The sequence below is a fragment of the Cinclus cinclus genome, chromosome Z, assembly GCF_963662255.1.
Source record: "Cinclus cinclus chromosome Z, bCinCin1.1, whole genome shotgun sequence".
Taxonomy (NCBI): domain Eukaryota; kingdom Metazoa; phylum Chordata; class Aves; order Passeriformes; family Cinclidae; genus Cinclus; species Cinclus cinclus.
Window position 1 is genome coordinate 82,061,855 of NC_085084.1, and position 26,206 is coordinate 82,088,060.

At 40.6% G+C, this 26,206-nt stretch overlaps 1 protein-coding gene across 1 annotated transcript in view; it reads left to right on the top strand.

Moving 5' to 3' along the window:
* SETBP1 (SET binding protein 1) overlaps positions 1 to 26,206 on the top strand; it is a 246,319-nt gene that overhangs the window by 172,850 nt on the left and 47,263 nt on the right. The window lies entirely within an intron of this gene.

Consider the following 26,206-nt stretch of genomic DNA (forward strand, 5'->3'; position numbering starts at 1 on the left):
AGCAGATTTCACACTTAGTTCTGGAAAGGGGTGAGCTTTGCTGAACCAACCAGTGGTGGATGAGATTCTGCTATGCTAAAAAAGAGCTTCAAGGAAAACTAGCTGATAGCTTTCAAAATTAAAAGAAAATTAACTGAGAACACAGGAGTGGAGAATTTGTATAACTTGCCAATGTAAGGCTCTTTACTGAGTTGTGACTGATCGAGTTCCAAAGACTGCTCATGCTTAAACCACCTAAACTTTTCCCTTTCCTTCACCAAGACCAAAATCTGAAATACAGTATTGAAAAGTGGTCTGAAATGACAGATTACCTCATGAAAACATTCTCATTCATAATATCATATTATATTAGACCAGTTGTGACATCAAAAATGATACACCCAAAAATATAAGAGGTTGAAATAAGCCTCTGAGCATCAAGGTTGCAACATGCCTAACAAAGATCAAAGGTATTCTCCACCACGTGCAGTGGCTATTCTGTTAAGGAAGTTGCGTCCTTGTACACAGGATTAAAAGGCTTCAAAATGTTCAACAAGCTTATTTTTATTTTTGTAAAATGAAAGTTCAGAGTTTTCACAGTTTTCACAGTTTGATAACAGCCTTTGCATTTGTAGCCTTTTTTCTCTTTGAACAAAAGATATTTGCTAAATCTGTAATTTTCAATATATTTTACTAAGGCATAGCAAATTGTCAAAATTCCCAAGAGTGTTGAACTCAAATTAGTTTCAAAGTAGGAGCATGATGCCCATCAGGCTGACCTGAAAATGGAGTTAGTAAAGAAAAAGTAGATTTCATGTTATTTTCCTTCTGTTTATTCCCCATGACAATAAAAATATAAAATGGAGGAACTTGCTATGGGAGTGCCATTAGATTTTCAGTTTAAACTTTTTTAACTACTTCTTTAAACTGAAGTTATTTTTTAAATTTATTTTTGTTCTTCATGATTACAGCCACACAGCATCCCATATGACCTAGTCCATCAACTCTCAGATTATTAATTTATTTCTTCATTGTCATGCTATTATTTGGATGGAAAAATCATCAGCAGTTAGCTAAGCAAAGCCAGATAACCAGAGCCATACCTTGCACTACAAGGAAAAATACTGAAACTAAACTCTGCCAAGAAAGGCCTGGAGCCAAGACTGCTCATTAAAGCCAGGAACATCTGTCTGCTTATGGCTGCCTAAGATCTCAGTGCAGCTTTTTTCCTCTCTGCCTTTGACCTTCGCTGGGATTCCCAGCAGAGGTCTGCACTTAAGTCTAGCCATAACTATTTAACCAGTTCCAACAGAGGGAGGATTATTCTCTTCCATGATAACCTTCACCTTCATCCTCCTAACTCACCATGCTTCTCCCTGGGGAGGTTAAACAAGGATTGACTAATCAGGAAAAAAAAAAAAAAAGTATGGTAAAATAAAAAGCAAAAAAAAAAAGCTGTATGATAACATATATGTCTGTCCCAGGAGGCTTCCATAGCCTGACTGCTTTTTCCTTTCAATATTTGTAATCTTTTGCAACTTAAAAATAATATATAACAAAGATAAGAGGAGAAATCCTGAATATTCTGATGAAAGATGAAATTAGATTTATATCACCATTTCAGTGTTATTTCTACTGCATTGGCATTTTGGTGTGCTCTGTACTGCCATTTGCAACTTCATTGCATTCTTTTGGAGATAAAATACATATCATAACCTACCCACACTCAGTGGATACACCTGTGATGAGAGAAATGAGAGAATTTATTGTTCATTGGTGACTCAGACACTGCAATTTGTTTCAGTGTGGTGTGAAGCTGCAGGTGTCATTGTATTGTTGTTAATTCATGGTTTTGTCTGTGTTGTGACAGTACTTAGCCATTTTTGAGAAATTTGGTGATCCTTGGTGATAGGTAGTGGTCCCACTTATGGTAGATAACAGTCCTGTTGTATATTTTTGAGCCTACGTATGATTTTACTATCCAGAAGGATATAGGCCATAAAGGGAAGAGCTGTCATAGGTTGCCCAGAGAAATTATGGACACCCCATTCCTGGAATTGTTCATGGTCTAGGTTTAGGCTTGAATACTTGGGCTAGTGGAAGGTATCCCAGCTCAACCCAAGAAGTTTGGAAATAGATTACCTTTAAAGGTCCCTTCCAACCAAACCATTCCATGATTCTGTGATCTCATGTAGAAATCTGTGCCTGAGGTGAACAGATCCATTGAGGGAGTGTCACCAGTTACTTTGGTTGGTCACAACAAAAGTCAATTTCTTGTTCTGCACCAATCAGGACTATCACTGGCCATTCTTTAGTGGAGACCTTGTGAGCTTTCAGTCGGTGTAGATCTTTTGGGACCACTTTGAGTTAAATGTGCAATGTAAGCGCATATAGCTAATTTCCCAGTGGCCTGACTGTTTCCACACCACTGTTCTGGAGAAGCTGGTGTTCCTTCCATAATGACAAGTTAATAACTCTTCCCATCTACTCCTCATGACCACTTTCATCCTGATACCATTCTCTAAAATTATTATTTTTGCTAAATTTCTTGTGCTCATCTAACCCTCCCGCATTTAGAAAGACTAATTAATCAAAACTAATTTAACAATGCTTTTCTATTTAGCCAAAGACTATTCCAGTGGCATTAGCCTGGCCTACAGGCAAGAATATGGCAGAAAGTGTTTCAGATCCTGCTTGCCACTGATACTTGGGCACTACACTGAACTGCCAAGTTGTGTGCACTAAGCATTGGCTCAGCTGACTCCTTCCTTCGCACCGTCAGAGGTATACCTCAACATGCTTGCAGAAGTCTTGGATTCCCTCTGGCACTGTGTGACCTGAGGCACTGTGCACAGCTGGATGGCTGAGCCTTTAATCCACTTTCCAGGTATTAGTAAAGCCCCAGGTGAGGGACCCAGGGAGAGGTCACAGATTGGTGCTGCAGCTGGGCTGGGGAGACTGACAGTAGAGCTGCTTTAAAGAGGCCCACATGGCAAACTCCACATCTCCTTGTCATGTGTCTGCCTGTTTCATGATGCTGGATAAGAAACTTCCATTGCTGATGAGCAGTCTCAATGACATAGCTTGTGCCACAGGACAAAAGCAAGATTGTTTTTCTCTTACCTTTTTCCTTAGGTGGCATTATGAGGATAAGCACATTTAACCTTTTAAGGTGAATAGATAAAATGGCAATTTGCATGTACAACCTGCCAGATTATGTCCTAGTTACAATCTCTGCAGGCCAGGATGTAGCTGGTGGTGCAGCAGAGGTTGAGAGCTGCTATATGCAGGGCTACAGTTCTGCTTTTCTTTGCAGTGAGACTAATCAAGGTCTGTGCTACCTTACTGTCACACAATTTCTGCCTCCTGTGTTTTTTTGGTTTTTTTTTTGAACAATGATTATATGAACAAAGATTGCCTTGCTTGCGTTGGGTATCATGGCTCAAAGATCAGCTAGGAAATACATTGGTTTAATCAGATACAGCACAGACACCACGCATAGTATATTTACAGGAATATAAAGTTAATCATATGCAGCTATTAGGAATGCAGTAATCATCAGTCTCTGAATGCTGGATAGCTATCATGATAAACATGCTTTATAAATTAATGTTTAACATACCTGCAATCCTCCCAGGCCTTTCCCTCACCTTGTCCAGCAGTGCTACAAGCTGAATTTCTTCTGACTTGAATTTCTGACTTGATCTTTCCTCCTCACTTATTTTGTATGGTGCTGGTTTTACTCTTGAAGGAATCAGTATGAGCTTTAGCCCTGATCAGTCACAGTTTTACACTGAGTAGGGATCAGTACCTCGGTAGTGGATAAGCATATTTGTTCTAAATGTATGTGGCAGATGTAGGTAAATAGTGTTAGTCAATTGCCTTATAAATACACTTTGCTGAGATTTCATATAATAGTATTTTCCACAAATAATTTATTATTTTACATAGGCCTGGAATCACAATGTTGGTTCATTATTCTTCAGTGAACACACTGTTTTAGTGATAGTGGAAACAGTAGGACCACAGAATTTGACCACTGTTTTGGGTACCTTATGGTTAAGAAGGATGTTGAGGCGATGGAGTGTGTCTAGAGAAACACAACAGACCTGGATAAGTGTCTGGAGTACAAGTTCTGATGAGTGGGGGCTGAGGGAGATGGGAAAGGGGCTCAGTCTGTAGAAAAGGAGGCTCAGGGGGAATCATCAGCCTCTCCACAACTCTGACAGGAGCGGGCAGCCAGGTGGGGGCTGTTCTCCTCTCACATAATAAACAATAGGAAAAGAGGAAATGGCCTCAAGTTACTCCAGAGGATGTTTAGATTGGATATTAGGGAAAACTTCTTCACTGAAAATGTTGTTAAGAATTGGAACAGGCTGCCCAGTGAAGTGGTGGAGTCATTGTCCATGGAAGTGTCCAAAAACATGTAAAGAGTGGTGATTTAGTGATGGATCTTTTTAGTGCTGGGGGAATGATTTGACTTGGTGATCTTAGAAGCCTTCTCCAGCTTTAATGCTTCTGTGTTTCTATGAACATGATGTGTGATGAACATTCTCTCATCTGACCAGCTTGAAGACATGAAATGAATACCTGTTTCTGGCTGGGTCTTGAATGTATGCTTGTGGGTGAACCTTTCCACACTGAAACGAGAGGAGACGTGAGTATCAGGTGATGCAGGAAGTTGAATAGATACCCAGCAAAACACATAAATAAGTCACCTGGCTTTCTTCAATAGCAAAGACTTGACTCAACAGAACCTGTGTTTTGTATGGCACTGTGTGCATGAATTCAGAGATGGACTGATAAAAGGTCTAGGATTTACAGCACCATCTTCCATATCTTAGTTTTCTCATGTAACTGTAAATAAAATATCCTAATTGCAGTTTACTTCAGTGTTTGAGTGGATGAAGGGGACAAAAGCAGTTTCCTGCCATGCAGTGCCACAGTGAGCTCTGATACTCACCAATGCCCACTGAATGCAGCATTAGACCCATGGTAGTGCTTGAAGAGGATGGAGAAAAGCCTGGTAAGAACTTCACTGACTGAAGCTCTGAAGAGGATTATGGGCTCTCAGTCACCCTCCCTGTCCCCAGCTCTGTCTCTGCTGGTGTTTCCTTGGACACTCCAGGCTCCTACATAGCTTCCAGCAGCTGTATAAGATTTCCAAGCCCAGTTTTAGTCAGGGATTTTTCCCTCCCCCTGTGCCCTGTGGGGAGGGACAAGCGCTGTACAGTTATGGGGTGAGTGTTTGTGCCATCTGGTTCATAAAAGTTACCATCAGAACTTTAAAAAAAAAAAAAAAGAAAAAGAAAACAAAAACCATTACTTTTAAATACAGTTACATTGGTCGAAAACAGCTGTTTAGGACCCTGAATGTTCAGGAAACCAAACAAACCCAAACTACTGAGACTACTTCCAAAAGCATTATCTGGCCCCTTTAGAATAAATGTCCTTCTCGTCTTCCATTAAGTTTCTATCAGTCCTGTGGAGAGGAGACCAAGCCTGTTGATCCTTTCTGCCTATGTTGTGTCCTAAAGGGATGTGCTGCTGATTGAGAACGTGGAGATTGAGAAAGTTTTCAGCTTTCCCTGAAAATGTTTTGACGAAAGCAATTTAAATACAGTGAGTTTTGTTATTGTTGTTGTTTAAAAGCTACCTCTTGATTTACTGTGTTGCTTCCAATGTCTTCACTGACCAAAGAGAGAAGAAACAGGAGGGAAGCTAGAGTGGGAGAGGAAGCAGGGACTATTTATCACCTAACTTAACTTTTATTTCCTCTCTTAATGATTGTATGTTTATTGCACTGCCTGAGGCTCAGTACAAAGTCTTTTAGACCAATGATGAATTAATCAAATTAAATTCTGTGACCCTTTTGCTTTTTGGGAGTGTTACAAGCCTCCCAGCATCCTGCCTAATTTCTGCTTCTTACTTTGCTCTCTGTCCAACAATAAAGCAGTTCTTCCTTTGCAACTTGGCGTCTCCCAGCTATTTATCTTCACTCTCTCTGGCCAATGCCAGAACATCTTGTTTGAAGTTTTTATTCAGGCCACTGCTAGTTTATGAAGTTGTGCAGATTCCACATTGGGTGTGCAGCTGCTTCACGTCAGACACAATTGGCCTCTGCTGGGCTCTTGGCTTTAAAAGGCGATAAAGAATCACGGCCAGATTTTCATCTCAGCCCAGCATAAATCAAACGTCTCCCCATTGAAATTAGTGAGGTTGACTTCAGGAGTGAAGTGTCTGCTGAGGCAAAAGGACAGTGTGGGACTGGGAAGTTCCATCCATGGCTCCAGAGGTGCACCGGAGTAGGACACTGGGCATGCCAGGATCCTTTTGCCAGCGTTCATCCTGCCAGGTGCTGAAAACAGCCTTGGTTCAGCATTTATAACATTTTCTTAGCTTAGAGGGAGTGGGTCTGTTAAGACTTTGATGGTACTAGCCTGGTTATTTTTGTAAGTGGCAGTTTAAGAACAGTTAGAGGGAAGAGTGTTTGCTTTAGCTCTGGACTGTACACAATGCTGTTTCTTGGCACTGATAATGTAGGTGCAAGGCAAGAGGTCAGTTTGGATGTACGGAGGAGGTAAAACAGAACAATGGCTGTACCTGCTCTACAAACCTGCTGATCAGTGTGACTCAAAGCTGGGCATAGGAAAATCTGAGTTTAAGGCATCTGTCAGTGAGAAGGATCCTGACGCACTCAGAGCAACCTGCATCCTGTCCTACTCAGCTGCAAAAGTGAGAGTTGGGGTCTGACCTCCAGAACATGATCTGAGGCTGCTCTTCCATTCCCACTGACTTCCAGGAGTTTTATGTGTCACAGCAAGAGAAAACTTAAAAGGGTTCAGTCATATCATTGCAATAATGATGCTGAACAACAAAAGGAGAAAGAATGTCCTGTTTTAATGTCTCAACAACTAGGAAGTTGGAATAATTCCCCTGCAGATCAAGGGCTGAGGGGAGGGGTGGGAAAGGAGATCTTTGACTGTCCATGGAGGAGCCTTTATACAACCTCAATGACTTGAAAAGACCCAAGGACTCATAATAGGAATCATTAGTGATTTGTCATTTAAAACATGCACCTGTGCATGGATCCCCATAGGCTTTTGCAGCTGCACTGAGTCTGACCAAGCTTTCTCATGGCACAGTGCAGCCTTCAGGAGGCTTCAGGACTATGTGCAGTGCAGAGTTAACTGTCAAGCAAGGGCAGGACTGGATGGCTCGAAGGGATTTGCTAATGAGCTATCAAGCTGTGGGTCACTGGTTGAAATTTAATCTGTAAGAGCAGTGACAGAAAATCAAATCCAAGTGCTGACGTCAGAGTGATGCTGGAGCAGAAAGCATTTGCTGGTGCCTTATGCAGCACTCAGAGGCAGCTTAAATAAACTGGGAGAAAACTGTGAGGAGCTTGTTGGGACCCCAGCTGCAAAATACAGCACAGCCAATTTGTGTTACACCTGTCAGTAACTCACTTGTCTTAGAGCAGCTACTTGTGAATGACAACCGAATATCTCTTCAGAGAATGTGACCCAAACTCAGCCTTACAGAGAACAGAAAGCACACTTGTGGAGACACCTGGGTAGCCTTGCTCAGCAAAGAGTATCAGAATGTGAACCAACAATGTACCACAAAGCCCAGTAGCTTGTGGTGCTGCTGATTGAGTTTTTATTGTGGTTAGGTCCTACATCAAGGTCAGTAGTAACAACATTCCCATCCCCATCTCGCCAGGAGACTTGTTGGTTTCATCTTATCTTTCTCAGGGCTCTGAGGGCGGCACATTACTGCAGGCTGTTAAACCTGCTCTTGTGGTTTTCATGGTTACCAGAGGGAAGGTTGAGGAAGGAAGGGACAGGGCCACCAGATGCCCTCAGCAGTGGTAATGCTACTGGGTATATGGGTCAGCATGTTGGCTCAGGAAGGCTTATTCTGGTGCTTTTTACCCCTCTGGTGGTGTCCTCTTCATTGATTTTTGGAGGAAATCCAGTGCTCCTTCCTCTGGTCCCAAGCAGCTGAGCTGAGGATGCCGAATTTCTCCAGATGGCACAGACTTGCCATTACAGCTCAGTGTCTCTGACCTTCACTGCCTCCACTGTAGGCAGGAAAGGGAGAAATAGTCAGCATTGTTTTGTTGTGCCAGCTGCGATTAGTTGGCATAAAGAGAACTTAAGTGAGTTGACACAGCCTTTGAGTTGCTTGGTTTGCTAAAAAAAGGAAAGAAAAAAAGATCCCTTGACTACGCTAGGATATCTTTGCTGCCTGAAGTTTCATCTGCACCAGTAAAAAATAGGGATGAGATCAGTTGCAGAAAGTTTGTCATCCAGATCTTTATTTATTGTTAAGAAAAAATAAAAAGTCTTGGAGAGCAACAAGTTAAAAAAAATAGTTAAACTCCAGATTCATGCAGATTTCCTGTTTTGCTTCTTAATAAAACCTCAAAACCACTTTGAACAAGTTTCCCAGTTCAGTTGAGGGTGGAGTTGTGTACACCCTACACGTGGCCTCCAGAAGTGCACCCAGGGAGAGCAGCACACCTCCTCTGGCACAGTGGGGCTGAGTTTACTGCTCACAGGGCAGTCAGTATGTGTGCCCACAGGAGCTCCTGACTCAGCCAGTTACACTGGAAAACTTTAACTTTCCTATTTCCAGCAGAGCAGACAGAACAGCAGAGATGTGTCAGGCAAAAACTGGAAGCAGTTGATAATGGGATGCCTCCCCAAGATACTAGGCAGATATCGGCTGCTGTCCGTGCACTGCTGTAATTTCACTGATTTGATCTACTGAGACAACATCTCAGTAAATAAGAAGAGCACGGAAATATATTGCACTAAAATTAATGGTTTGCTGCCTGATCTCCTCTTAAATGAATTCATTGCAATCTGAAGCAATGTATGTGTTTTGCAAACCCAGCATTCCTTGGCTACTACAGTGCATCATGACATTACTTTAGGCGGTGAGGAAGATCTTATTTGTGATATAGTAGTGTAGCCTGGGAACTCTGGATGGAGTTATGGCATTTGGGTGTGTAAGTCTAAGTAACAATAAGCAGTGCTTAACATTTCCTCCCACATGAGAAGCGCACCCATTAAAAGTTTAGCCAAGTCAGCTGTGCAAGTTCTAGCACAAAAAGACAAACTGCTAAAGAGCTAATAGGAGCCACTCTTATGTTAAAGAGTGGGTAGAGCATGCATTAACCCAAATTCCCCTTCTCTGTTGCTAATCAGTGAAGAGTCTTGCTGAGATCAAAGAAACCCCTAGCAGGTAAAAATGGTAATAAATCAGGCTCAAACCCAGGTTCAGAACTCATGAGAGTCGTTTTCTCAGCTCTGTTCCTGAGATACTGCATAGCTTGAAGTCAGTGAATGTTCTTTAGACCATTCATGAATCAACTTAAGTCCCTGTGAGAATGAACTAGATGTGTCTAAGTCCCAGGGCATGGCTCAGCCTGTTTCATCTGAAGAGGAATCTACCTCCCAGAGAAACTGAGTGTTACTTGTAAATCTGGACAGTGTGCTTTAGATCTAAGAGGAACTTAAAACACATAAGCATATGGTTTCATTTGTGTTCAGTGACTGACAATTTGTGACTGTCCATCATGACTCACAAGTGGGTAAGAGGCTGCTAATATCTCCCAAGGTGTTGTAAAGGATCCACCTCATTAGGCCACAATTTGACCAAACCCACCACTTTTAGGTGATACTGAGCTAGCACAGAGAACTTCACCAAGAGAAATATGGAGCATGTTCATACTCTTTATGTGGTGCAAAGCAGAAAGACAGTCTGTGTCTCTGAGGTGCTGGATGCAGGGCTGGTTTGTTTTCACACAGCTAAGAGCTGCTAGCAGCTGGAGCAGGCAGATCATCCACACTGCACAGAACTTGATCCTGATCTCCACTGGAAAACATCTCCCTGTAGACCTGGTACAAAATTCCAAGTATTTCTGGAGGGTTGTGTTTCTTTTTTGTTTGTTTGTTTCCTAATACAGATGCCAAAATGTCGGGGTGGGGTGGGTGTTTGTTTGTTTGTTTGTTTTATTTTTTTGTTTTGTTTTGTTTTGTTTTTCCTGCAGCCATGCGCTTCCTGTGCATTCTGGGGAGTGACAGGAGGGTTGTTAGGGTAATGGCGTTTGAGGCTTCAGGCTATCACTGCAATATTGTGCCAGGTAAAGAGACAAAACTGTGTGGTGGTTGTCCAGGCTGTGCCTGGAACAGAACCTGCAGCACACAGGTCATCTTTACCATGCCCAGCTTTCCTCTCAGATGGAACAAATGGCTCCCTAATGGCCAGCTAATAACAGCAGAGTGTGGAGGGCCTGGGTACCAGGATAGAGGAGACATGCCAGACATGCCAGTATGGCAGTGTGGAAGCACCCAGGCATTCCTAAGTAGCAGCTAAGTCTGGGTCACCAGGGAAGGCCTGCTCCCCAGACTAACTCAATTTATGCCATTTATCTGATAGAGCTCTGTAGTAGAATCTTTACAAGCAAAAGACCTTCCAGTTTATTGGGTTGGTATCTCTAATTTCTGCATCCCATGCTCCTGGTTTTTGACTGGTAGACTTTAGTGCCTCCATTCCAGCCTTACCTGTCTCCTGGAATAGCTGGAGCGATGGGAAGTGCTGGGGACAGACCCACTTGCTCTGAACAGCTTAGATCTCTATGTGTCTATTTTAAGGATAAGTGCTAAAATCATTAATATCTTGTGCTTCCTCCCACTTATCAAACAATCCAGGTGCTTGCCATTCAGAGGGGAATTTATATTTTTGATTCCCACATAAGCAGGTTTGGACAATGTTGAGCCTTGAATTAAGCCATTACCCAGCCACACTTGTAAGAATAATACTTCCTAGTGCTTATGCCTGGAGTGGCTGCTTGCAACCACATTGAATCATCCCATGAAGGGCCTACAGCTCTCTGTTGTGTTGATGGAGAAATGTATGAACATCACTTGGGTCCTACTTCAGAGGCATCTGTCACTGCCTTGCCTGTTTGGTTTGCACAGGCACCTGCCCTAAGAGATCTGAATCATTCTGCTGGAGCCAAGCACCTATTTTATTTTAGATGTTGCAATGAATAAATTGAGTGCCTAAAGCAGACAGACTCAATCTGGCCTCCAAGGTCTCCATGTTCGCTGGCTGATAGAATAAGAAAATAGTCCTTGCCCAACTCATAGAGCTGTGGCAAGGTTTTAATTAATTAATACTGGTAAGGCTTTGAAACATACGGAATGAAACAGGGTTTACAAACCAAGTGTATTATTATGGCTTGATGGTACTTTCTACTTCACTTTCACACTATACCTGAGCAGAACACAGGGCGGCTGCATCCTCTAATTCATCATGAATCATAAAGAAGAATACTTAAAATGTGGATGGTAGTGATGTATTCACACTAGTTAAATGTTACAGGGAAGAGGGATTCATTCTCACTCCAAGAATGTTGTCCAAAGTGCTGGCAGCTCTCCCTTTTTATTAACTCTCAGTATTAAACCATCTCTAGTGGAGTCCTCAGTCAGCTTGTACTTAGTGTTTAAGAAAGGTGTGCCAGAATGTAGCTGGAGGTGTGAGACTACTACTAGGATTTGCAGAGGACCTAATTACTCCCCAGTGACAGTGTTGGCTAGCAGAGGTTCTCATTCTCAGCACTGTAGTCCCCCAGGTAGCTTTTGGTCTTCCATTTCTCTGGCATAATTGATATTAATTATAGCCATGCAGTTGCAACGATGGTCAAGACACCCAGGAGAAGCTGATATCCCTGAAGCCCTCCTTGTGCTTAGCATCAGATTAGCACATAAAACTCCTTGGGCTAAGTCCCTTGGCAGGTCACACAATTTCATCAAATTACGAAGTAGCTCATTAGGTTCCCAGTCATATTCGACCTATATGTAAATTCTTAATGAAAAAATATCATAAACTTACTCACCAAGCATGTCGCCTCCACTGCTGTATGAAACACAGGTAAAGGCTACGGGGTAAAGACAGGGGTGGAAGCATCTGCAATTAAACTGTGTAACTGCAGGTGGTGTCACTAAACATCCAAGGGATGCTGTCACTCCGCTGGCCATCCGGAAGAAATGTCCTCAGAAAGAGGTGGCTGAGAGGCCATCCTGATGGCTGGAGTGATCTACACTCCAGTAGATCTGCTGAGCCAAGGACACGTTTTTTTCTTGTGCATAATGTGGTTTTGCCAGACATTTTTGCTCCTGACAATGTGCAACAGGAATTCCAGCATTGCTGTCTGGCCCTCAGGCATTTGTCCTGGCAAAGTTCTGTCCACTAAACTGGACCCAGTAAAGGACCCTTCTGTATTGATCCTTCACACAGAAGGATACTCATTCTTCCAACATCTTTTACTAACTAGAAAGCAACATACTTTTTGTTATTATCCCAGAGGAGCTGTGGCTGCCCCTGGATCCCTGGCAGTGTCCAAGGCCAGGCTGGACATTGGGGCTTGGAGCACCCTGGGACAGTGGAAGGTGTCCCTGCCCATGGCAGGGAGTGGCACTGGATGAGCCTTAAGGTCCCTTCCAACCAATGCAATTCTATGATTTTGTGATTATCATCCTTTTGTCTTATAACATTCTCAAAGTAGAACTTGCATTGCCCCCAGGGGCAGTATGTAATTCAGGGAAAAAGAGATGTCCTGAAAACCAAGTTAAATTTTAAGTTGTCTGGCAGTCAGTGGAGTCTCAGGTAAAATGACCACTTTAGTTGAGTTCAGACAGGGTGAATGTCACAAGAGTGCATCTCCCAGTGAGAATTTACAAGTCAGTGGAGTTTGTACTCTTCTTACATGTGCTGTTAAATATTCTGCCTAATTTGTAGGTAGGTGCTTTTCAGCAGTAAATCTCAGACTAGCTTTACAAGAGAGGTCAGTATCTTTCTCCTCTTTTCATGGGTGGATAAACCAAGGTGCAGGGAGGTCTAATGCCAGAAGTTTGGTGTCAGAAGGGGAAACAGCTAATTGCAACAGACTTAAATGCATCATTGTCCATGAGTGTCATCATTTTTATTTATAATAATTCTTATTGCACCATCAACCACAAAGCTATGCAGGCATACCAAAGACAGGAATAGAGCAGTACTGACCTCTTCTCTACAGATAAAGATGTGCTTTCCAGGATGTGTTTTTTTTTTTTCTCCACAGAAGTGATAAATTACTTAAAGAAGAGCAGGTGCCATTTCTCCACCTGAGTGATTATGCCCAGAGGCAACAGAAGTAATTTTTAGGAAATGGTTCTCCTCCTATTTACATCAAGCTAGTAGCAATACTTATTTTTACACAATTGCCAAGAGACTTTATTTTTAGATCTCATCCACATAGTATCATTCTGAAATTCTTGCTTTGATCAAACAAAAGTGAAGACATTTCAATGGGAACATGAAATTCCCTGGAAGAATTATTGCTGCCTCACAAATATATATTGATAGCCTAGGAAGACAGCGATCCTTTCTTTCCCATAATGAGAAATGCTTCAAATCTATAAAGCATCCCTAATATTTTACTTTAAAAGACAAAATCACAAGTTGGTTACCTTTCAGTAGGAAGTTTATAGGTTTTCTAGCTCTTAAGGGAGTCTTATTTCATCCAAATGATATTGTTCTTTTGATGACTATCACATTCCTATAGGAAAATTTGTCAGTGGGGCATAATATTGGTTTAAAACGTCCCAGAAAACAGTACAAAATCGATTAGGGGGAAAAACCAAAACAAAACAAAAGAAAACAAAGAAAAAAAAATGAAGGTAGAAGATGCAATTGGTGAAGTTCACACAAATAAGAAAAATCCAGTTGCCATGAAGACTGGTCAGCTGCATGTATTTCTATAAACACATGTCATTTTGGTGTGCTACACTTCTCTCTTTCATTTTGTTGCCATCTTTCAGAAGAACCTAATATTTCTGTACTGCATTTACCTCATCGGGTATCCCACCCAAAGAATATGGAAGAGAAGACATATAGAAATAAAAAATAGCATGATGTGTCCATGGAACGCAGCTTTTCCTCCTCCCCCTGAATAACAGATTGGTTTTTGTCCTTGTGAATTACTTTTTTTTATCCCTTTTGTTTCTTATCACTTTTGTTTCTCTCCCAGCATAATAATAAATACTCTTGCTACCTACACTTTGGAAACTCATGGGGCATTTTCTGTTTTCATAATACTTTTTCAAAATTCTTCCCCAGGAAGCAGAAGCTGAAATGTGACTGTTCTATTAGGAACAAAAACATTAAAGAAGAGAGACCACTGGTTTCTCATGTAAACCAATTTGAGAGTAATAGCAGTGATTCATGAAGTATGAAGCTTAGCAGAGAAAACCATGAGCAGAGCTGAGATTTTAATAAGGATATATCTTCATTTATTGTAAGTTAAACTTTGAAAAAACTTTTGAAAAAGCTTTGTATTTCCTGAATGCCTTGAGCCATGGGTATTGCCAAAAGAGATGAAGTTTACGAACAAAATTAATTTATTTATTAATGGGCAGCCACATCTCAGGAAGAGAGCAACAGTTGTGTGGTGGTGTTAAGTCCCACACTTATTTTAGGTTTGGAAGACTTTGCCTAGCACTAGAAAAGATATCTGGAATTGCTCTGTCAGGTTTTTGCTTCGCTAATTTATGTTGTTCTAAGTAAGATTATATATGTGTATATATATATATATATATCTGTATATTTATATTGAAGAAATAGATTTTCTGGACTGACTGCCAAGAAACCCATAAGAACCATCCAACAATGTGCAATTTATGACAGCCTTTCTTCTCATCAAGAAGTGATATTTTTCAGGCTAAAGAATGACATCCCTTGGGATTTCATGTGCTGCTGCCTTTTTTTTTTTTCTGTTTGGCAGAGCTATTTTATTGCACAATGATAATATATTTATTGGAACTTTTAATTTGCAGCCTTAGAACAGCACTTTGGTGGCTAGGGGAAGTCATGACAGTGAAAAAGATTTGTCTCTGAGAAACGATATGCCATGTTTAACTATTGAATGATACCTTGAGGCTCTATCATGAAGAGATTTATCAATCACCTACTAAAGACCAGCACTAAGATGGTTTTGATAATTTAGGAATCCAGAAGAAATCCTGTTGGACAGGCTTATGATGGCAATACTTTCATAAATCTTAGTTTTAAATTTCATGAGTGAAAAATTATTTAAATTTCATTTGTGGTGATCAAGATGCTCTTTCCTTAGCCATGCTACCATATTTGAACACATGAATTAACACCACATCGACTCTACTTGATTTTCAGTTGTCTGCTGGTTTTGTCAGTGGAATCACACTCCTTACTTCCATTGCCCATTTATTCTACACCTTCTCCTCTGGACTAGGAAACTGGTTTAAAAGAAGAAGAAACCAGGATGTGTCTCTGTTACAGTCTCATTCTTCATGGGAATTTTTTGGTGTCACAAAAAGTAATGTGTATCCACAGAGCTTTACACTACCTAATTAATGACCAGTTGACACTGTGCCTCTAATTGTCCACAACTGGAGGCAAAAATTCCACCTCTGAGCCAAAGCTGATTAATGCTATTCGTTGATGAATTTCCTATTTTGTTAAAAGGAGCCGAGGGAGAGCCACAACAGCCTTGAACTTTCACAAGGACTGCCTCTGCTTTAGGGGAATTTTGATCTTGCCTGCTGTTTTGTTTGTTTAAAAAAATGGTGATGTGTAATCTTCAGGAACGTACCTCATCATCCAACCCACAAACTGTTGGCAAAATAATAAACCTACACAGAACATACTGTTATATCCTTTTTGGTTTTTTTAACTTCTTCCTTTCAGAGGTATAAATCACAGCTTTTTGCTTTTGCAAATTAAAGTATAGGCTTTGCACTGGGTAGCTGGCACTGTTTTTTTACTGGCCAAATGTTCCATTCCGGCTCCAAAGAAGCTGTGGACGTTGAGTTGGCTATAGTTTGTCTTTGAACTCATTTGCAAGAATTCAGTCTTCAGAGGCCTCCAAAAAAAATAAAAATAGTTTATTTATCAAATTGCTGTTTAGCTCTTTTGTGTGCTAAATTACAGGTGGCAATTTGAGTTCAGTTTTTAATTTTTTCACTTTATCTGGCTGAGTTTCATGCACTGTTTACCTCTTCTAGTTTGCATAAATGCTATCATCCTGCCATTTAGGGCCAAAAAGTCTCACCTTTCTGATTATCTTACACAGTCTGGAAAAGATTCTGAAAATCAAACAGTTCTTTCACTAGGTGGTTGCAAAATTAAGTTTCAAATAACTCAACTATTATTTGCTAAATATAGATTATATATCCAGAAGTCTCCTCAGCTGTGTATTTGCCTTTATTTCTTTGTAATGTAGCAGAGAAACAGGAATATTGCTGCATCTTTTGCTGTTAAATTGCCCACAACGAATTCTAAATAATTTTGAATGGCATACTAAATTCTAAATAGGATGGAATAGGAGTGCTCCATGATCTCTCTCCTTGGACCAGTTTCTGGTTTTGTCTCTCAAGTACAGTTTGAGGTTTTAATCAGCTGGATGTTCAGCAAGACATAAGTGATAGTTATTGGTGTGTAAAACATTACAGGTCTTGTGTTAATCTTGGATTTTTCCCTGTAGAATCCTTGAACTGCTTTCTTCTGCAATTCTTCCCTTCGGTTGATGCGATGCCATCTTCAGTACTCTAGCAAAGAGCTATATAAATGTTTGGAACCCAGAACAGATGTTTTTTGGGCAGTTTTCATTCCGTTTGCCAAGTTCAGGCATAAAACAAGATCCTGACTGCTTGTGGTTACTGTAGATGGGATGACTTTTTCAAAGGAAGAGTAAGTGTGCTGGGCTCAATGACTTCCTGTCTTCTGGCATCCTACCACGTCTTCTTTACTATACCATAATGTTTCCCAAGTTTGCTTTTGTTTCATTCTCATAATTGGCTTTGTATATCCACTGACTGATCTGATTTTCCTATCAAGACAAGGCTGTTCACTCCAGATTTTCACTAGTGTAACTGAGAGGAAAATTTGGTCCGTATGCTCTGTAATAAGATATATCATCACTGTCAATATTTTTCTTCTTCCCATCACTCCCCTGCCATATGGCAACTTCACAGGAAAGAACTGAGCTGCATATGTTCTAAGTAGAACTTCTTCATTCTCTGCAAAGTAGAGGTTGGTTTTAATATCATTCAGATTTTAAAAAAATGGAGGAAGTTCTTTATCCTTTAGCATGGGATTTCCACTAAATTCTAGCCACCCAAAAACCAGTCAACCTGTGGAAACTTGTCATCTGAGCTCCTCCTACAGTCAATGGAGGGACAAAGCAACTTGGAGAAGGTGACTCATCCCATCCTAAGAGTTGAGGGAAAATTTTATTTTCATGAACATGACTGCAAATCTCTTCAATACCCTCTGGTCTTAATGGTGTTGAACTGATCAGTTGAGTGTCAGACTGAAAAGCATCTACCCATCTGTGCTGGTGACTGGAAGGGGGACAGGGGGTGATTTTCCTGAGCAGATGTTAGCCTGTCTCAGGTGTGTTTTGGCTTGTGGCTGGCAAGTCTCTCCAAAAAATACCTGAGCATGACTCAGTGGGCAGCAAGACCCAGGGACGGTTTCAGGCAGCAAGGCACAGATGAGGTGATCATGTTTCAGGTTGGAATTTTAATCCTAGTAAAACAAGCCATTCCATTTTTTCTTTTTTTCAGGGGCAGTGTGTTCCAGCCCATTTTATTTACTGCTGTAGATATAGCCCAAGAGGCAGTGGGGAAAAAAAGTTAAAATTTCAAAGGCTCTTCTTGATGTTGCTGCTAGAAAGTGACTAACAGTGGCTATGGAAAACAGCATTTGTAAAGAAAGATTTCCAGGACCCACTGTACCTAAATGGCTTTTTAAAACCTGTCACCTCATGGACACCCCTTGAAGCTGTCATTTGGAAACTGATATCCAGAGGGTCTGCACTCTGCTTCCAGGGAAACACCCTGTGTCACACAAGTGTTCCTGAAAATTTTCTGAGATCTGCCTCTTGGATTTGAAGACTTGGGACAACTCCACCTTAAACATTCTCACTGTGCACCACAGAGAACCCAGATGGAACAACAAGTAGTGCAAAAATTTCAGGCACTTTCAACCACTGCTATGATACCCAGGGACCATGAGATAAATTCAGATTAATAACCCTAAGTTTTTTCCAGGGAGTGTGTGGGCGTTGCAAACATTTAACTGCCAGGCTATTCATTTTTTCTGCACTAATAGTTTCCATACTAGCTGACTGACCAATCTCCCTGATGTGTTTCATCAGTTTTCTTATTAAATATGAGAATAATGAATGCTAGGAATGAGCCTCGAAAGCTCCTCGTCTCCCAGATCTGGTCTTGGTGCCAAGTGTCTGGCTGGCATCTTCTCCAGGATTCAGCAAACAACATCTGCATGAGTGTGTGTGTTGTGTAACCCGTGAAGTTAACCTAAGTGGCTGCCATGATCTGCTGAGCAGTGCTTATCAGGGCTGCTCTGACAGGGGAAGGCTTTGCAGCCTGTGGGATACACAGCCATCCTGTGCCTTTCCCAGGAGAGAAAAAGAGTACTATCATTTACAGGAGTGACCCTGGGAAGATTTCCCTTTCCTCACCAGGGTTTCTTTGGCCCCTGATGTAATTAATGACACATCTCTGCTGAAATGGTCACTGCTGTGATGAGCAGAAAATTGACCTACCCCAGTAGATGCCTTGTAGGATGACCTGAAGAGGGACAATGCACTGTTGGGGGATTTTGGAGGATGCATAGGAGGCCCCAGCTCCTGACTGACAGCACATCTTGCTGCTGATCTGTTCAACGTCTGAGAAGTCCAGCAACATCTCTATTAATGAAAGAAAGGTGCGAGGTCTCCTGCTGCAGCCCATGAAGTCTGATGTGATGCTGTACAGGAAGGCAGTGCAGGCAGTAGGCTGGAGCCCTGTGACTCAAAGGCCATTATTTCTCTGGAGCATCATATCACTGCCTAGGAGGGAAAAACTGGAATGTTAGAGCTGTAAAGAGAATTGCACTTTGCTTCTTTACCCCTGGCAATAAGTATATGCTATCAACCATTTTATCAGAAGCCAGACCCTCTTTTCCTGTGCTTCACCCCAATTCAGGGCAGTCAGTATAAAGTAATTATTTTAAAGCAATGCATGGCAGTTTCTTTTTGTTAAAAGGTGGATCTTTTTTCTTTTTTTCTTTGTTTCTCATGCCTACACTTGCTTAAATTCGTTTTTAAAATTGCTACCAAAACCACTGCAAAATCAGTCAGTAGGCTGCTTCAAGACTAGGACTATCCTTGTTTGTTGTTTATGTTAATCTTGGGCTAAAGGTTAGCTCTTTTTCAATATCTGAAACTTTCTAAAGAAAACAGTCCGCAATGTCCAAATAACTAAATCACACATGTGAAAAAGACTGAAATATCTTGTGATGGGTCAAACTTTAATTTGGTTTAGTCAGGCATTTAGAGTAATCCTTCTTTACCCCTCTTAAATATCATGTAGGTAAGTTGTGACAGCTCACTCAATGCCAGGAAAAGCTCACATTATCCTCAAGGATGAATTCAGGACCTCAGGAAGCTACCAAGTCAAATGAAAAACAGAGACAACAGGCAATGGCTTAGCATCTTAAGCCATATGCCACAGATCAGTCTGGCCATCATTTCAAATGCCAGAAGGATCATTACCAAACTAATGCAGATCTATTGAGTACTTGGCCTTTTACTACAGGCAGAACAAGTCCTCTGAGTTAAATCCTGAGAAATTAGATCCTTTGGGGATTTAATGACTATTAGAAATCACAGGATATTTTCATAAGGGGCGGAGTTTATAAATTTTATGCCCTTAACCAAATTAGCCCTTTCCTCCCACAAATACACTTGCAGTTCATTATTGCAAAAGGAAGATGGGAGAGGAAGAGAGACTGAAACTCTCCAGTGATGTGCTCTGTCTTGCAAGAGCTGTACTCCTGTTATCAGTGCAACTCAAAGGCACTGTGGATTTTTGAAGTGAAAACCTCAGTATGTTGTTCCTAGAGTTCCTGTACTAGTGGCTGGGCTACAGCCCTGAATTCTTGTTCTGCATTTAGGATTAAACACAGGTCACATCTTGCAAATTCAATTCTCTGTGTGTCCCAGGCATTTGGCATCCCACTCCAGCAGTGTCTGTAATGGGAAGGCTAACCTGACCTGGCCTCCAGCTCTTATGGAAGTTTTGCCAACCAGGGACAACTTATGAGCATTGACACTTGCTTGTAGACACTGGGGTTTGTATTATCATCATTAGCCCACAAGAACAAGGCCGGGTCAGGAATCAAACCCTTCTGTAATCTAATTATGAAGAAAAGGAAAAAGGGCAAAAGTTGGTGTAGGAGCAATGGGAACGTATTGGTGAGTTTGACAGCAAAAACACTGGTGTGACTGAAAGGGTTTTTTTAGGTACCTCTACAGAAACAGATAATTAGAAGGCAAGCAGTGGGATAACTCAATGGGTGATTAGATGAAACCTCATTGGAGTGCAAAAAATGCCATGGGAGATAGTGCAGAAGTGTTTAATTTGAGAATTATGTGGAAGGCTGATGGAAAACATTGTGACAGATTAATCACAGGCAGCCACCATCTGCATAGACAATGAGGGATGTTACCCTGCTGAAGGCTGATAGAACTGGGATTGCTCAGCCTGGAGAAGAGATGGGGTGACCATCTCTTTGGGGTGACCTCATTGTGGCCTTCCAGTACCTGGAGGGAGACTGAAATAAGGATGGAGAGAGACTATTTATGGGAGTCTGGAATGACAGGACTGGGGGGAATGGCTTCAAATTGACACAGGGCAGGGTTAGAGTAGATGTAGAAAGAAATTCTTAATTGTGAGGGTGGTAAGGCTCTGGCATAGGTCACCTAAGGAAGCTGTGGCTGCCCCATCCCTGGATGTGTCCGGGTTGGAAAGGGCTTGGAGCACCCTGGGATAAGTGGAAGGTGTTCCTTGTCCATAGATCTAGATGATAGTTAAGGTCCTTTCCAAAACAAACCATTCCACCATTCAGTGATTCTCTGATTTTTTGATGGGATGTCAATGTGAAGAGAAGGATTAGGATTCAGGTCCAATCCCAGACATCTGAATATGGGCAGTCTGTGAGGAACACAAAAGAAAGCCAGGATAATAATGAAGGCATGACTGTGATTACCACAGTGTGGATGCTTCACTTCTGAAAGATTGCAGTTCAAGACTGCCTGCTATTTTATATTCACAGACAAATCTCTTGGCTTGACGGAAAGATACTCAGTGAAATGTGATCCCTATCCTTAAAATCTGAGCATCACTGCACTATGATTTATTGCTGTTCTGTGTTTCCATTCGTCATGGGTAGTCCTTCAGCATTTCCAGTGACTGAGAGCTGCTGATGCTGGGAAGCAGGCAGTGGTCCAGGCTGGAGTTCTTCAACATCCTTCTATGAAACTCTGGCAAGATTCAGAGATGCTAAGTGTCTTTCCCAAACTTGGATTATATCTAGCAATAGGAGCCAGATCTCTTAAATCACTGTTCTTTAGAAATCAACTGATAACATTCTTGCAGCTTTGTTTTAACGATCTGTTATTTAAAATGGAATTATGTTGGAAATTTGTCAGAATACTTGAAAACAGACAATGAAGTTACATTCAATGGATCATATATTTTTAATTTAATTTCTATTTTATATTTTTATTGTGATGGCTCACCCCATTAAGGAAAAATTGAGTTTTGCCTTTCTCTTTCAGCTTAAACTTGTGGTAAGGAACACAATGTTTAAGTTCTTAGTTTGGAATAACTCTGCCTGAACAAATAATAAAGCAGAAGAAGAGATTTATCTGTCAGATAAAGACCTTGGAGCATTTTGCGAAGAATATTTGAAAGATCAAAACATTACAGGTTTCTCACCAACGCTGGGAATTGAAAAGTAAACAAAATTACCTAGAGATCTGACTGAAAGAAAATAACTTCTGAGGAAAAAAAATCCTCCTAAATGCATTGTTCTATCTCCAGTGCTATATTAAAACAAAAATTACACTGTTGTTGAACAAGTAATTTATACTAGCACAAAATAAATAGTTTCAACAAAGATAAGGGAGACCTTTTATGTTTACAGTACAATTACCAGCAAAAGGCTTCAGAGCATTTTCCATTTTTAATTACTTCAGGAGCATGCAGAGCAGCAAAACACAAGTCTGAACTGTCTTTCATGGGTTCTGAAATGTCAGAACCTGATAGCTGATAAAATAAATGGTACCTACATGACTGAAAAGCCTAAGGAAGCAATCCCTTATTCCAGAGATTTCAGATTAAATCCCATCTAGCTTGAAACTCAGTGAAAATTGCAATGTAATGGATTTTCAGCCTGAAATGAGTTGGTTTGCAGTGAAGATCCTCTTGGAGATACAACCAAAGATTTGAATCAACATGACAGTTTCCTGTCCTTATGGAGCAGACTAGATGACTGGTTAAGATTAGATATATAACTTTTAGGTGGCTGGAATATGAGATAAATCCCACCCTCCCTTGCCTCTTTCTTCATCTCCTGCCCTGAGCACCATCCATCTTTACAACAGCACCATTGGAGGTACCCAATGCAGAAATGTTTCTTAAGCTCAGCTGGCAGAGGAATAGAGGGGAATTTCCACTGTTACAAAAACATCAGCTGATGTTGTATGTTCTGTTAGAATTTGATCTTCTCCTTCAAGCCACCCCTCAAGCCTTTTATTCCCCTTTGATTTTTATGTTTTCCTTTGTCTATGGAAACCCACATTGGGGTTGGACTTCCAATGGGTTGACTCCTCAGGTATTCCCACCTGGAGGAAAAAAGAGGTTTCAGGACTAGGTTAAATTATGATGATATGGGAGAGGAGCATAGGATCATGGGGTTTATTAGGTCATCACATTAGCTGCACTGCCTTTGAAGGACACCTTCAGCAAGTAGGTACATTTTAACAGATTGGAAGGCAAAATATAGCACTATTTTCATGCCCTGGCATGTCTTAACCAGCAAATTAGCTGGAATTTGGTGTTTCCATTACTCAGCAGTTGAGACTTTTTCCATTTGTGGCAGTATGGGTGGGAAAATAAGCTTTAAATAATGAGGGGGCTATGAATCAAGACTGCCTAGCACACAAATATCACTAACCTGTCATGGTGCTCCCCCATGGGAGAAGAGGTCAAGCAATACTTTGCTGCTGGGGAAGGTGGAGAAAACACTTCTGTGGGAGGATCAGACCCATCTGCCCTTGATCTAGCATGTTTATAGAGCTGGGCTTGCACAATCTCTGCAGCCTCCCAAGTGAATTGCAGCCCTGTACTCACTTTAGAGCCATCTATTACTTCCCACTGTGCGTATTCCTACCTAAAAATCCATAACTGGTCTCGCATCGAATCAATGCTCCCAGTCAACTTGTATCTAAACAAATTGAATGAAGCTGAGAGCTCTGTAGATCCTCTTATTTATCCCATGACAAGCAGAGAGACTCCCAGTTCTTCTGCTCCTGACAACTTTGTCAATAAAATCTGCAGATTGCACAATATAAAGTTGCTTTATAATTTATCTCCTTGACAATAACAGAACCTTTGGACAGGAATGCTTTATGTGGTTATCACAAGAGCAGTGCTCAAATGGAGGCCGCATCGGTAAAGCACAAAAAAATAATTTTTTTTCCTCTTGTACTGTCACATTTCAAACAGTACTTTTGATGTAGTGAAATTTTATTTTAAAGAATTTATATTTGACTGGTAATTATATCATAAGTAGCAATCATAGGACTTGATTAGATCATATATTCCACTCCCCTTCCATTACAAAATTGTTTTTCAGACCTGAGGTTTAATTCCATTATTTCAAAAGGACAAAATATCAGACTTACAGAAAATAATGTAATTGCTGCAATATTTCCCTTCTAAGGATACTTTTAGGCAGTGCCCACAAAATTGCTGTCAAATAAACTGCAAGTGGAAATATGGCATGTAGAGATCAACTCACCTATCTGCCCTAATTTATGAAGATGTAGTAGAAGATGTTTTAAAAGTTATGCTGTTTCAGTCTGTTGTGTAAATATTCAGTCAGGTTTTAAAATAAAAGATGGAATTTTTAAAGCCAAGTGAAATACTACTTTTGACGTTTTATTCATTTTAGTAGAAAAGTGTGTGCCAAAAGCCTTGCCTTAGGAATTACATGGATAAATTGCATGTTTAAGCAGTGATCTCAATTTATCTAAAAGTAGGAACCCAAAGTTGAAATAGATTCACTTTCTTTGTATTCTATTTGTTTCTCTCTAAGAAGTATTCCTTTGATTGATTTGTTTCAAATTTGAACTTTAATTCTTAACTTGAGAATAATTGAAACAAAACTGACTGTGAAGGAATAATTTTCAACACAATTTTAGGAAACAGGACAGAGTCCCCCATCATCAGTTAAACACTAGGCTAAAGTTCCAGGAAGATGAAAAAAATGCCTGGTAGTTAATGGTACTGAAACTGATATAGTGGCATGATAGTTTGCATGTCAGTGCTCTTCAGGCAAGGACTCCATGAGGTCTTACCAAAAATAAACTAAGAGAAATAATGTTTCCTCCTTTTACAGATATGTGAGGAATGCTTAGAAGTGTCAGGTGATTTGACTGGCTTCTATGTTTGCAAAAGATGGAAAAAATTATTTATTCACTTCCAATTCCTCTGGTGTTTTTAAAGTATATCTGCCTTAGTGGAGAGGGTGAAATTAGATTTTTTTGGACCTTGCCAGAGCAGCAGAACCATTTGCACATGGTCTAAATATGCAGCAGAGCCACTGTGCCCTGGTGGGGTTTGTGTTTTGGTGGCACCAGTCTGTGTTTCAAATGTGTCATTATCCTTCTCAAGGAAGTTTTGTTTTACTCTTGAATCAGCTCACATTGTTAGTGTGTTCATCAGCCAACTCAGGATATACAGACAGCTGCAAGGAATCTAATTAACATTTGACTACAGAAGAAGAAATTGCAATTTACTGTACTATTTAATCCATCGGTTAGGGTCTGGATTAGAAATGGCTTCAGAATTTCCCTGTAGCTTTTCCTCTGTTTTAATATAACAGAATCATTGGTATTAGAGGTAGAGAAAAACATTAATTTAGCTTGGCCATCTAGCATTGCTGCTACTTTTACCCTTTGGATGACCCTAAGAAAATCTCTTCCTCTATGTTTGCATCCATCAAACACCTGCAGATTGTTATCCCTTGTATCTTTAGTCATCATTTACTTAGGGTGCAGTGATTCATGTAGTATTTCCCAGCAAATCAAAAGTTCCATTCTTTTGCCAATGCTAGTTTATCCTTAGACAACAAAAAGCATTCCGAAGTTATCTCCATCATGGTAAACAGCTCTCTTACCATCCAGAAGAAGTACCTGTGTCTTATATTAAAATCTATCTGCTATTTAGTTTAAATTATGATTAGTGTATTAGTGAAAGAATGATAGGAAGACTCCTATTTTTTTTTGTCTGTTTGTTTTTTGTTTTTGTTTTTAAGTGAAGAATAATGTAATTTATGTGTGCTAACTGTTCTCTAATGCATAGAAGATAGTGCTAAAGTAGTAAGAGGCATATAGTAGCTGAAAAGGAGAAGCTTTTTCAAATTAATTGGAATGTTTAGAGGATTTTCCTTTCTAAACAAATAGAAACAGCAAATTGTTTGGATCAGAGAGAGTGATTGTGTTGACAGCAGACATATGAATGATACTGTTTTTACAGATGGACTGGTGAGAATCAAATTGAAGCTATTGATCTGTATTTGTGTAGGATCCTGCTAAACAGAAAGCTTTGAGGTCTTTGCCATTAGCAGCATAGGTCATTTTACCAACCTGGGAAGGCAACACTCTCTTTCTATCATACACACTCCACTGCTAGTGCAACAGAAGATGCCTAGACTTCAAAAATGTCAAGAGCCCTTCTGCAGAGATGAGGCTAATCCTGTACAGATAAAATAAAAGCCTTTTCTCTTCCATCAACACAGGCACAGAAGAGACAGCTCTTCTAGGCAATACACAGCAGTCTGGAAAAATTCTAAGTTAACTTTTCTACTTCAGTAGCCTTGCATCTTCTGTTTCATGGAGACTGAACAGAGACTGAAAAGAGTAGGATGTAAGTCCTACAGTCCAATAGTAGTAAGTCTCAAATTGGCAATTGCCTTTGGAAGAGAGTAGAGAGAAGCAAAGATCTTTCTTAAGCAGGGCAATTTTGGGTCTTCTCTCCCTAAAGCCTGGGTTTCAAGT